Genomic DNA, 12,186 nt, shown 5'->3' on the forward strand with positions numbered 1-12,186 from the left:
AGCAATATGCATGTCTAAGAGCTTCATTTAAACAACTTTAAAGATGATTTAATATTCAATATTTAGATTTTTTTGCTCGCTCAGATTCCAGATTTTCAAATAGTTGTATCTCAGACAATTATTGTCTGATTCCAAGAAACCATACATCAATGGAGAGATGATTTATTCAGCTTTCAGATGATGTACCCTTATGACTGGTTTTGTGGTCCAGGGTCACATATAGTATTACATCTAGTTAATTAATATTACCCAGTACTTAAATGAGTAATTATGCTGTAACAAGCACACTGTACACAAACCTGACTGGTTAATAAGAGTTAATGCAGAACCGAACTAGTCAAGAACACTCAGATTAAATTCCTTGTGCTGTGCTTCCCCTGCAGTCCTCGTATCCAGCATGAACTGGGCATCGTTTTACGCGGTGATCAGCGGTGTGAACAGGCACTAGACAGGCATCGGCCGCATCGGTCTGTCGGTCATCTTCATGTAACGGTATCAGGTGATTGACAGCAGTGTCATCCTATCAGCACGTAGTACCTTGCATTTAAGTCTGATTGGCTGTTATCTGGGATGTGTCACGTCCGATTTTCCCCGTTTGTTTTGCTAGCGTCGACGGTGGTTGTAGTGCAGCTTTGGTGCGGTGCCCTCCGTGCTGCTTAGTGGGTCTGATGACTGTTCACCTCACAGGCGTGATTCCCTGTATTCCCTTGTAAAACCGATGGGCATGACTGACCAATCGGTGTTTTAAGCGTGCTATCTAGCGTGATCTCCTGATGGATTCTCCTTCTCGTTCTATGGCGTGATTTTTTTGCTACTGTCTTCACCCTATTAAAGTGCTGCGGTTAATACGGCCGCGCTGACGCGATCATCACTAAAGAGACGGGGACTGCTTGTTTGGTTCTTTTTGTGGCGTTATATTTGACCCTGGATTGTGTGGGGGACTATTTGGTTCCTTCCATTTGTAGGGGAGTTAGCTGCCCTTTAGTGTCTTTTGTTTGATTTGAAACCTCTTTTGTTTATTTTCTGTTAACTAACCTCTAATTTTTGGAAGTATAGTTTGTTTGGTTACCTTGATTTTTTATTTCATCTTTATTTATGTAAAGCCAATTAAACGGCGTGTAATATTTAATTAAGCCATTTAATTGCTTGGTTCATGTGATCAACCATCTATAAGTACAATTTTATTTGTGTGTGAACCTCTATTGAGCTAAAATTGTCTTGTATTATTTAGGTGACCAACTAATTGATGTTCCTGCGCTTGAATGGTTTTTCTTTATTTTTTTTGTCATTTACATTTATTGTTGTGAGGATTTGCTTTATTGATGTCCATCTGGTTATTCTTTTTTATGAACATTGTTATAGTTTCTTATCTTTATTTTGCAGACGCTGGGGTCCCACGGGTGGATTGCTCTTCCTCCTCCTGGTGGTGGTCGTCCTTTATCGTGTGCAGTGTACACTGTTGAGTGTGTGATTGTGTGATTAAGTGACACGGGGTGTGTGTGCGTGTAGAAGTGTTCCTGTCGTTGGGAGCCCCAGGCCTGCCGGTATTTATTTTCTGGTTTTTTTGCATGGTTTCTCTTATTGTTTAGTTTAAAAGTGGGTTTCAGTGTTCAACATTTTAAAGTATTTCTTTATTAATAAACATTTGTATTTTTGTATTACTCCCGTCTCTTGCTCAATTCTATGAGGGAATCGAACCTGTGTGCTGTGCTCATTGTTTGAGTATTTTCCCTGGGGCTAACCCCTAGGGTGGCGTAGTCGGACTTTTATTTATTAGGGAATAAAAATTTGCTCTTGTGTTCCAAAAATTACACCGCCCCGCCACATTCTGGCGTAGTCGGCAGGGTTCCCTCTTGTATAGTACAGAGACGTGGGTATTTTGTTTGTCTGTCTTTTTGTTTTTTTTCCTCTTTCTCTTGTTTTGGTAGGAACCAGACAGTAGCAGTCACTCTTTGTGGTGGATCGGTACAAGTCAATCTTATTTTATATTTGTGGTAAGTGCTTGTGCAGTTACACAAAATGGAGGATGAATTACGTGAGTTGAGAGATTTAGTAGCCCAACTAAAAGCTGATAATGAAAGGCTGCGGCAAGAGCCAGTGTTGGTTGCACAGCCAGGTCCATCTAATGTTACTATTCCTGTGACTGCAGATCCCCCACGCATTGGTGCTGGTGCTTCGACAGCGGAGCGGTTTGTTTTCGTTCCCCAGGATCGTAAGTGTCCAAAGTTTAGTGGCCGGTCGGGCATTGGCATCAATGAGTGGGTGGAGGAAGCACAGGCCTGTATGCGACTCCGCCATCTGTCTACCGCTGATCAGGCATTTTTCTTGTTCGATCATCTGGAGGGAGAGGCGAGGGAAGAAATCCGTTACCGGTCTAGGAACGAGAGGGAGGATCCGAATCAAATTATTCAGGTATTGCGTGATTTGTATGGTTGTACAAAGTCTTATGTAGCGCTCCAGGAGTCGTTCTTTTCCAGAAGACAGCAGGAGGGGGAGACATTGGTGGAATTCTCCTTGGCTCTGATGAGTCTTCTGGAAAAAGTTAAAAATCAGTCGCCTCATGGTATGCCTAACGCTGAAATTTTGCTAAGAGATCAGTTTGTTGAATATGTTAATGATTGCGCTCTTCGACGTGAACTTAAGCAATTGGTGCGCCGTCAACCTACTGCCACTTTGTTTGACATTCGCAGTGAAGCTCTTCGTTGGGAAAGAGAAGGCATGCCTGGTGGGGTGCGTAGTCGAAGTCAGTCTGTTCCATCCGCTTATGGCATCCAATATGGGGTGCAGGGACATCAGCACGGTAACAACAGGGGTTTAGCAATGTCAGAAATGAGTGAACTACGGGAAATGCTCAGAAAGCAGCAACAACAATTGAATCAGTTAACCCAGGGTATGGCTCAGCTGCAAAATCCCCAGTCACATTCGCGAACATTTAAGGCTAATCTAATTTGCAGAAGGTGTCAGCAACCTGGCCATTTTGCCAGGGATTGCGATGGGGAGCGGATCTCCGTTCCACCATCAGCCCGTTTGAGTTCTGCTTTAATGAGAGGTGGACAGCCATCCGTGCAGCCGTCGGAAAACTAGTTCCCACCGAGTTGCAGGGCCACAACTTGGTTGGGAAAACAATAGGCTCCAAAAATGTATCTGGTTCTGATTTTATGTCACGCTTTATGTCTTCTTGCCCACAGCTAGTTGTATTGATGGGTGGGGTTCAGGTACCTTGCCTGGTGGACACCGGTTCCATGGTGTCCACCATTACTGAAGGTTGGTTTGTGGCTAATTTTGGGTTGTGGGGTCAGGAACAGCTTAAAGCGTGTCATTGGTTACAGCTTCGAGCGGCCAATGGCCTTTCAATTCCTTATGTTGGTTATTTGGAACTAGACGTGGAGCTCTGTGGTCGAGTAGTTTTAGGTTGCGGTGTGCTGGTGGTCCGAGATCCCCCTGGTGGCGTGTGTGTAGATGTCCCTGGGGTGTTGGGCATGAACATCCTGGGCCGCTGCTACCAGGAGCTCTTTGGCCAGCATGGCACAGCTCTCTTCGACCTACCAATCGTGTCTCAGGCCCCTCATTCTGTTTTTCAGGCTTTACAACATTGCCATCAGTTTGGCGGTCAGTCGGTTTTGGATTGTGGGGGGCGAGTCAAAGTGCGGGGACGTCGGGCGTGTCGCATCTCGGGTGGCACCATGAAATTTGTTGCTGCAACCTGTTCAGTGACCTATTCGAGCGTTACAGTACTGTTTGAACCACCAGCCTCTGGTCTACCCTCAGGTTTGCTGGCATCTCCTTCTCTTTTAAGGGTGGATGGTGGTACAGTCTATGTGCCCATAGTTAATGTTGGTACTGTGGATGTGTTGCTGTACGCTAGCACTGTCCTTGGCACAGTGAATAAGGTTGATGTGATTAGTTTGCCCCCAGAGGTTACAGAAGTTAAGATGGTTACCGCCAAGGTGAGTACACAGGTTGTGCATGTTTCCCCCACTGTACAGGAACAGGTAGCTATGCTAGATCTATCGGTGCTGCCAGAAGAAGAACAGGGTAAGGTCAGGGCATTACTGGAGAAGTATGTGTCTGTGTTCGCTATGGACGATGGGGATTTGGGATGTACTAATCTGATATCCCATGAGATTCCCTTGTTGGATGACACCCCTGTTAGGCAGCGGTTTCGGCGTATTCCTCCATCCGAGTATGAGGTGGTAAAGGCACATATCAATCAATTGTTGGAAAATCGGGTAATTAGAGAGAGCTGCAGTCCTTATGCGTCGCCTATTGTCTTGGTCAAAAAGAAGGATGGTAGTTTACGCATGTGCGTGGACTACCGTCGCTTAAATTCGAAGACTAGGAAGGATGCGTTCCCTCTACCACGTATTGAGGAGACTTTGGACTCGCTGGCCGGGGCCCGTTGGTTTTCTACCATGGACCTGGCCAGCGGGTACAATCAGGTACCTGTAGCTGAGGGGGACAAATTTAAAACTGCTTTTTGCACCCCGTTCGGCTTATTTGAGTGGAACAGGATGCCTTTTGGGTTGTGCAATGCCCCAAGCACCTTCCAACGATTGATGGAGCGGTTGTTTGGTGATCAGCAATGCCAGTCCCTTCTCTTATATCTTGATGATATTGTTGTCTTTTCCTCCTCGGTGGATCAACATCTTGCTCGGATGGAGGTCGTCCTGAGCCGCTTGCAGACTGAAGGGTTGAAGGCCAAACTATCTAAGTGTGCCTTTTTCAAAAAGGAAGTACACTACTTGGGGCATGTCATTTCTTCAGAAGGAGTTTCTACTGACCCGGGGAAGGTAGAGGCAGTTGCACAATGGCCTTGTCCCACCAGTGTTGCAGAGTTGCGCTCATTTTTGGGATTCGCTAGCTATTATCGACGGTTTGTTGAGGGGTTTGCCAAGTTGGCTGCCCCTCTTCATAGGTTGGTGGCTCAGCTGGCAAGCCCAAAGCGCCCGAAGCGGGGTGTTCAGGAGTTTGCTCAAGCTTGGTCCTCAGAATGTCAGTGTGGCTTTGAGGGGTTGAAGGGTAAGTTAACCACAGCCCCAGTGCTCGCCTACGCTGACTTTTCACTACCTTTTATTTTAGAGGTGGATGCCAGTCATGGAGGCTTAGGGGCAGTCCTTTCACAGGAGCAACAAGGCAAGGTACGCCCTATAGCTTATGGCAGTCGCAGTCTTAGGCCCACTGAGCGCAATACATCGAACTACAGCTCAATGAAACTGGAGTTTTTGGCGCTCAAGTGGGCCATGACTGAAAAGTTTAGGGAGTATTTGTTGGGCCAGAAATGCGTGGTGTTTACGGACAACAACCCCCTTAGCTACCTGACTTCTGCAAAGTTGGGTGCCATGGAGCAGCGTTGGGCTGCCCAATTGGCATCGTTTGATTTTGAGATCAAATATAGGTCAGGGAGAAGCAATCGCAATGCTGACGCCTTGTCTCGTCAAAATCTTCCGGGTACGGAAGTGCACCAGTTGTGTTCAGGTATGGCCGTTCCAGTGGCGTTGCAGCAAGCTGCCCAAGGTGGATTGGTGACTTTGGTCAACCAGATGACTGCATTTCCCTGTACTTCACATAGCGACCTGGTTGCTCAGCAGGTAGCAGACCCAGTCATAGGAGAGTTGTTGCAGTTTTGGAGGCGTAAGTTGCCCCCGACTCCTGATGAGCGCAAGACACTCTCCAGGTTGGCAATTATTCTGCTTCGGCAATGGGACCGCCTAGTGGAGACTGATGGAGTGCTCTACCGGCGTGTGTTCCGCTCAGACGGGGGAGAGGAAATCTTCCAGGTGTTATTGCCGGCAGTTATGAAACACTATGTCTTGACCCAGCTTCACCAACAGCATGGGCACCAGGGGGTAGAGCGTACATTTCAGCTAGTGCGCCAGCGATGCTACTGGCCTGGTATGTCGGCGGATATTGACCGCTGGTGTCATGAGTGTGAGCGGTGCCAGTGTGCTAAAGGCATCCCCATTCCCCCGTCTAGTTTTATGGGGCACCTGTTGGCTGCTCGGCCGAACGATATTGTGGCCTTGGATTTTACAGTGTTGGAGCCTTCGCGGTCTGGCCTTGAGAATGTGTTGGTCATGACCGATATTTTTACAAAATACACCTTGGCAGTACCCACTAGAGACCAACGGGCAGAGACTGTAGCTCAGGTTCTTGTAGTGGAGTGGTTTTGTAAATTTGGCGTACCGGGGCGTATCCACTCTGACCAAGGTCGGAATTTTGAATCCGTCCTTATTCAACAGCTCTGTTGTCTTTATGGAGTCGAGAAGTCACGTACCACCCCATATCACCCGGCCGGAAACGGCCAGTGTGAGCGTTTTAACAGAACCTTGCATGATCTGTTGCGCACTTTGCCACCCTCCAAAAAGGGTGATTGGCCGTTTTGCCTCCCCCAGGTACTCTTTGCGTACAACACTACTCCTCATCAGGCAACCGGGGAATCTCCATTTTTTTTAATGTTTGGACAGGAACCTAGACTTCCTGTTGATTTCTTACTGGGCAGAGTCCAAGAGCCATTGGCAGGCGGGGTTAATAGGTGGATTCTGGAGCAGCAGGATCGGTTGCAAGTTGCGTTTGAGGGTGCTCGTGAACGGTTGGGTGCCGCAGCCGATCGGCGAAAGGCCCGACATGACCGGCAGGTGACGGAAGCACCACTGAAGGAGGGTCAGCTGGTATACCTCCGTGATCATAGTGTGAGGGGTAGATGTAAAATCCAGGATCTGTGGAGCTCAGTGGTGTACCAGGTTATGAGGGCACCTAAGGAAGGTGGGGCGGTATATACCATTGCTCCCATTACAGATCTGGGAAAAACAAAGCAGGTGCACCGATCTTTGCTGAAGGCTCAGATCTGTCGGGATCTGCCGATTGGGTTGCCAGATAGTCCGGTGACTGAACCTGTGCAGCCCTTGGAAGAGGGGTGTGATGAGGATTTATTTGTCTTGGTGCCAGAGACACCACAAGTTAGAAGTAGGTCGAGGCCACAGGACATTGTTCCTTCTCTTCCTCAGACATCTGGTGACCTGCAAGCTGTGGAGATCTGCAGGGTAACAGAGGGTACTGCGGTTGAGGTGGGTTTACCACCAGTTGTAGTGCCTTCCAATTCACTAGAGGTAGGTGAGGTTATGGCGAGAAGGACTGGGAGGAGAACTGCAGGCCAGCACTCAAATAGGCACCATCTCCCTCGACCAGTGGGTACGGGTTCCGTATCTAGCATTGTGAGTAGTACAGTTGGTACCTTGTTTCGGCCTTGGAACTGAGTTCCTAGGTGGGATTTTGTGTGGTTCACCGTCGGGGCGACGTTGCAGAAACTGGTGGTGGAATGTAACGGTATCAGGTGATTGACAGCAGTGTCATCCTATCAGCACGTAGTACCTTGCATTTAAGTCTGATTGGCTGTTATCTGGGATGTGTCACGTCCGATTTTCCCCGTTTGTTTTGCTAGCGTCGACGGTGGTTGTAGTGCAGCTTTGGTGCGGTGCCCTCCGTGCTGCTTAGTGGGTCTGATGACTGTTCACCTCACAGGCGTGATTCCCTGTATTCCCTTGTAAAACCGATGGGCATGACTGACCAATCGGTGTTTTAAGCGTGCTATCTAGCGTGATCTCCTGATGGATTCTCCTTCTCGTTCTATGCCGTGATTTTTTTGCTACTGTCTTCACCCTATTAAAGTGCTGCGGTTAATACGGCCGCGCTGACGCGATCATCACTAAAGAGACGGGGACTGCTTGTTTGGTTCTTATCGTGGCGTTATATTTGACCCTGGATTGTGTGGGGGACTATTTGGTTCCTTCCATTTGTAGGGGAGTTAGCTGCCCTTTTGTGTCTTTTGTTTGATTTGAAACCTCTTTTGTTTATTTTCTGTTAACTAACCTCTAATTTTTGGAAGTATAGTTTGTTTGGTTACCTTGATTTTTTATTTCATCTTTATTTATGTAAAGCCAATTAAACGGCGTGTAATATTTAATTAAGCCATTTAATTGCTTGGTTCATGTGATCAACCATCTATAAGTACAATTTTATTTGTGTGTGAACCTCTATTGAGCTAAAATTGTCTTGTATTATTTAGGTGACCAACTAATTGATGTTCCTGCGCTTGAATGGTTTTTCTTTATTTTTTTGTCATTTACATTTATTGTTGTGAGGATTTGCTTTATTGATGTCCATCTGGTTATTCTTTTTTATGAACATTGTTATAGTTTCTTATCTTTATTTTGCAGACGCTGGGGTCCCACGGGTGGATTGCTCTTCCTCCTCCTGGTGGTGGTCGTCCTTTATCGTGTGCAGTGTACACTGTTGAGTGTGTGATTGTGTGATTAAGTGACACGGGGTGTGTGTGCGTGTAGAAGTGTTCCTGTCGTTGGGAGCCCCAGGCCTGCCGGTATTTATTTTCTGTTTTTTTTGCATGGTTTCTCTTATTGTTTAGTTTAAAAGTGGGTTTCAGTGTTCAACATTTTAAAGTATTTCTTTAGTAATAAACATTTGTATTTTTGTATTACTCCCGTCTCTTGCTCAATCCTATGAGGGAATCGAACCTGTGTGCTGTGCTCATTGTTTGAGTATTTTCCCTGGGGCTAACCCCTAGGGTGGCGTAGTCGGACTTTTATTTACTAGGGAATAAAAATTTGCTCTTGTGTTCCAAAAATTACACCGCCCCGCCACATTCATCTTCAGGATCATGGTGCTGGTGGTGGCTGCCGAGAGCGTGTGGGGCGATGAGAAGTTGGGCTTCACCTGTAACACCCAGTAGCCAGGCTGTGACAGCGTGTGCTACGACCAGTTCTTCCCCAACTCTCACATCCGCCTCTGGGCTCTGCAGCTCATACTGGTGTCCATGCCGGCCCTGCTGGTGGCCATGCACATCGCTCACCGCCGGCACATCGAGAAGAACATCCTCAAGATCTCCGGCCGAGGGAACGCCAAGGACCTGGAGAACATCAAGAGCCTGAGGTTCAAGATCACCGGTGCTCTGTGGTGGACTTACGTGATCAGCATCATCTTCCGCATTGTATTCGAGGTGGTTTTCTTATAAATTTTTTACTCAATCTATCCAGACATCAAGATGGTGCGTCTTGTGAAGTGTGACTTACCCCTGTCCCAATACAGTGGACTGTTTCGTGTCACGTCCCACAGAGAAGACGGTCTTCAATGTCTTCATGCTGGCCATGTCTGGAGTCTGTGTCTTGTTGAACATCGCAGAGGTTTTGTATTTAATAAGTCAGGCGTGTATGAGATATTTTCAGGGAGCAGTGGGTGAACCCAAAGTGCCCTGGCTTCCTCATAAACTGGCGACTTACAAGCAGAACGAAATAAATCAGCTGATCTCAGAGCATTCATTCAAGCCGAGATTCAACGCTGGGCGAAAGCCTCCCGTGGATAAGAGCGAACGCTGCTCTGCTTTCTAGATGTGTTTCTACCAACTATCAGACTTTAAGGGAAGATGGATGACTGTAATAATATTTATCGATTGACACTGTAGTTTAAAAGGCCCTCTACATGTGAGGAGGGATCATGAGGGAAATATGCTGGAGAACCCTAAAATATTACACATTTGAAAAGTGTCCATCTGGTCCTAAAAAGCAGATAAGATCAGAGGAATAATTGGGTTTCACACTAAGAAAACACTGTACTCAGTTAGTCATATGTTTCTGTGCTGAAGTTCATATGTGTGCATACAATATTTGACAGAGAGAAGGTCTATACATCCCAAATCGACCTTTCATCTCAACACAAAAATAAAAACCGATATGGCCTGATGTGAGGAAAGTGGAGCGTACGCTACGTTTTAACCTTTTTAATGTATTATTGTGTGTTATTTATTGAAAACCAAAACTCTCAACCATCAGACAAGTTCGTTTGGAGAAATGAATGGATGGAAACAGAAGCCCTAGAGTATGACATCATATCTTGTTGCCCACAGTTGTTAATATAATTGATATTTTGAGGATTTTTTTAATTTTTTAAGTATAATGTGTAGAACTGTGATGGATATTGAAGAGAGAGGACTCAAATGTGAGGGCAAAATGACAGTCTTTAATTAAACAAAGTAAAGCCACAGGTAAATCCAACCAAGGAGTAGAAAAAAGATGAAAACAGAGGATGACCCGTAGGCTGGGTTGTACAAATAACTCAGAAGACCTCTGTGGCAGAAGCGACCAGCAGACTGGTGAGGCGGAGGCTTGACGGGGCTCACGGAGGAACCGGAGGCCAGAGCTCGCAGAGCGGGTAGGCCACGGCATTAGACAGCAGGTAAGGTTCTGTGGGGTGTAAATGGTGAGCACAGAGTAATTCCGGCAGTGATTGTGATCGACTAACCAAACCCCGACGAGACAGGACAAGACCAACTGGATGTGTAGACGCCAATGACCAATGCTTCATTAGGAGACAACAATCTGACAAAGAGACAAGAGAACGAGAGGGTAGAAGTAGCCATAATAATGAGGCAGGATGAGAAACAGGTGCAGGGGAAATTATCTTTATTAGAAGTGAAGACAGCTGTGACACAGAAACGAAGAGCGAGGGAGACAGGAGAGGAGAAACCACGCATGTCTATGATCTTGCGGACGGTGTAGACCGGGGAGTCTTCGATACGAATGGCAGAGAAAGACGTGGGGTGTGGGGGAGACCGGTTTAATGCTGGAGACGTGAAACACCGGGTGAACCTGACGAAGATTATGTGGCAACCGGAGTTTGACGGCGACAGGGTTAACGATCTTGACGATGCGGAACGGTCCGATGAAGCGGGGGGCCAGTTTACGGGAGTCAGACTGGAGAGGTAAATTAGATGTAGAAAGCCAAACCTTCTGACCCGAGACATAACGAGGACTTTTGACACGCGATCTATTAGCAGCCACACACATGTGCCTTCTAGAACGACATAGTGCAGATCTCATCCTCTTCCAGGTTCGCTTACAGCGACTGATAAAGGTCTGAACGGACGGGCAGTTAGAATCGGTCTCCTGGGATGAAAATAAGGGCGGCTGATAGCAGAGGCAACATTGAAAGGGAGGGATACCAGAGGCAGAGGATGGGAGGGAATTATGAGCATACTCGGCCCAGGAAAGCTGTTCGGCCCAAGACGTGGGATTGCGAAAGGCTAGACTGCGGAGCATGCGGGCAACAATCTGATTGGCTCGTTCGGCCTGACCATTAGTCTGTGGGTGAAAACCCGAGCAGTGGCACCTATGAGACGGCAAAACTCTCTCCAAAACTGCGAGGCGAATTGCGGACCCCTATCGGACAAGACGTCGGTGGGCAACCCATGAAACTTGAACACATTATCAATTATAATCTGGGCCATTTCCTTAGCAGAGGGCAGCTTGGTAAGGGGAATGAAGTGCGCCGATTTAGAAAAGCGATCGACCGCCGTCAGGATGACTGTATTATCGGCGGGAGACCGGTGATAAAGTTGAGAGCGATATGGGACCACGGGCGAGAGGGAACTGGTAGAGGCCGGAGGAGACCAGCAGGTGGGGAATTGCCCACCTTGGTCTGGGCGCAAACAGAGCAGGCGGCGATAAAACGGCGCGCATCACGTTCTAAGGAGGGCCACCAGAAACGCTGGTGGATAAATGCGATAGTACCTCGAACACCGGGATAAACCGCTAGTCTAGAGAGTAGAGCCTACCCCGAGGGGGCGTGGTCCCCGGGCGGGGATCAATAGCGCAGTCATACGGGCGATGAGGCGGAAGAGACATGGCTCGAGAACGACTGAAAACCCCCCGCAAATCGTGATATTCCTCCGGTACCCCAGTCAGATCTCCCGTCTCCTCCTGCAACACAGAAACAGAAGACACAGGGGGAACAGCCGAGGCTAAACACTTAACATGACAACTTCCAAGACAAAACAGACCCCTTAGCCCAGTCAATGTGCGGATTGTGGAGTTCTAACCAAGGGTGCCCCAGTACTAAAGGAGTAAAAGGAGACTGAAAAATAAAAAAAGAAATTGTCTCTTTATGGTTACCAGAAATGGTCAGAGTTAATGGGATAGTCTGTTTCTGTACCCTAGGTAGGGAGCTGCCATCAAGAGCAAATAAAGGGGTGGAGTCCCTTAGCGGTGTGAGCGGAATACCTTGTTGGAGCGCCCACTTTTCATCCACAAAGTTTCCCTTGGCCCCAGAATCGATCAAGGCCGCACAGGAGGCTGACGACCCCACCCACTGGAGATGCGCTGGAAGTGTCATGCAGGAAAC

The 12,186-nt window shown here is 47.5% G+C and overlaps 1 pseudogene; it reads left to right on the forward strand.

The window, feature by feature from the left end:
* The first annotated feature begins 397 nt into the window (after nucleotides 1-397).
* LOC113113546 (gap junction beta-1 protein-like) lies at nucleotides 398-9,728 on the forward strand (annotated as a pseudogene).
* Nucleotides 9,729-12,186: the final 2,458 nt, after the last annotated feature.

Source organism: Carassius auratus, chromosome 14 (genome assembly GCF_003368295.1).
Source record: "Carassius auratus strain Wakin chromosome 14, ASM336829v1, whole genome shotgun sequence".
Lineage (NCBI taxonomy): Eukaryota > Metazoa > Chordata > Actinopteri > Cypriniformes > Cyprinidae > Carassius > Carassius auratus.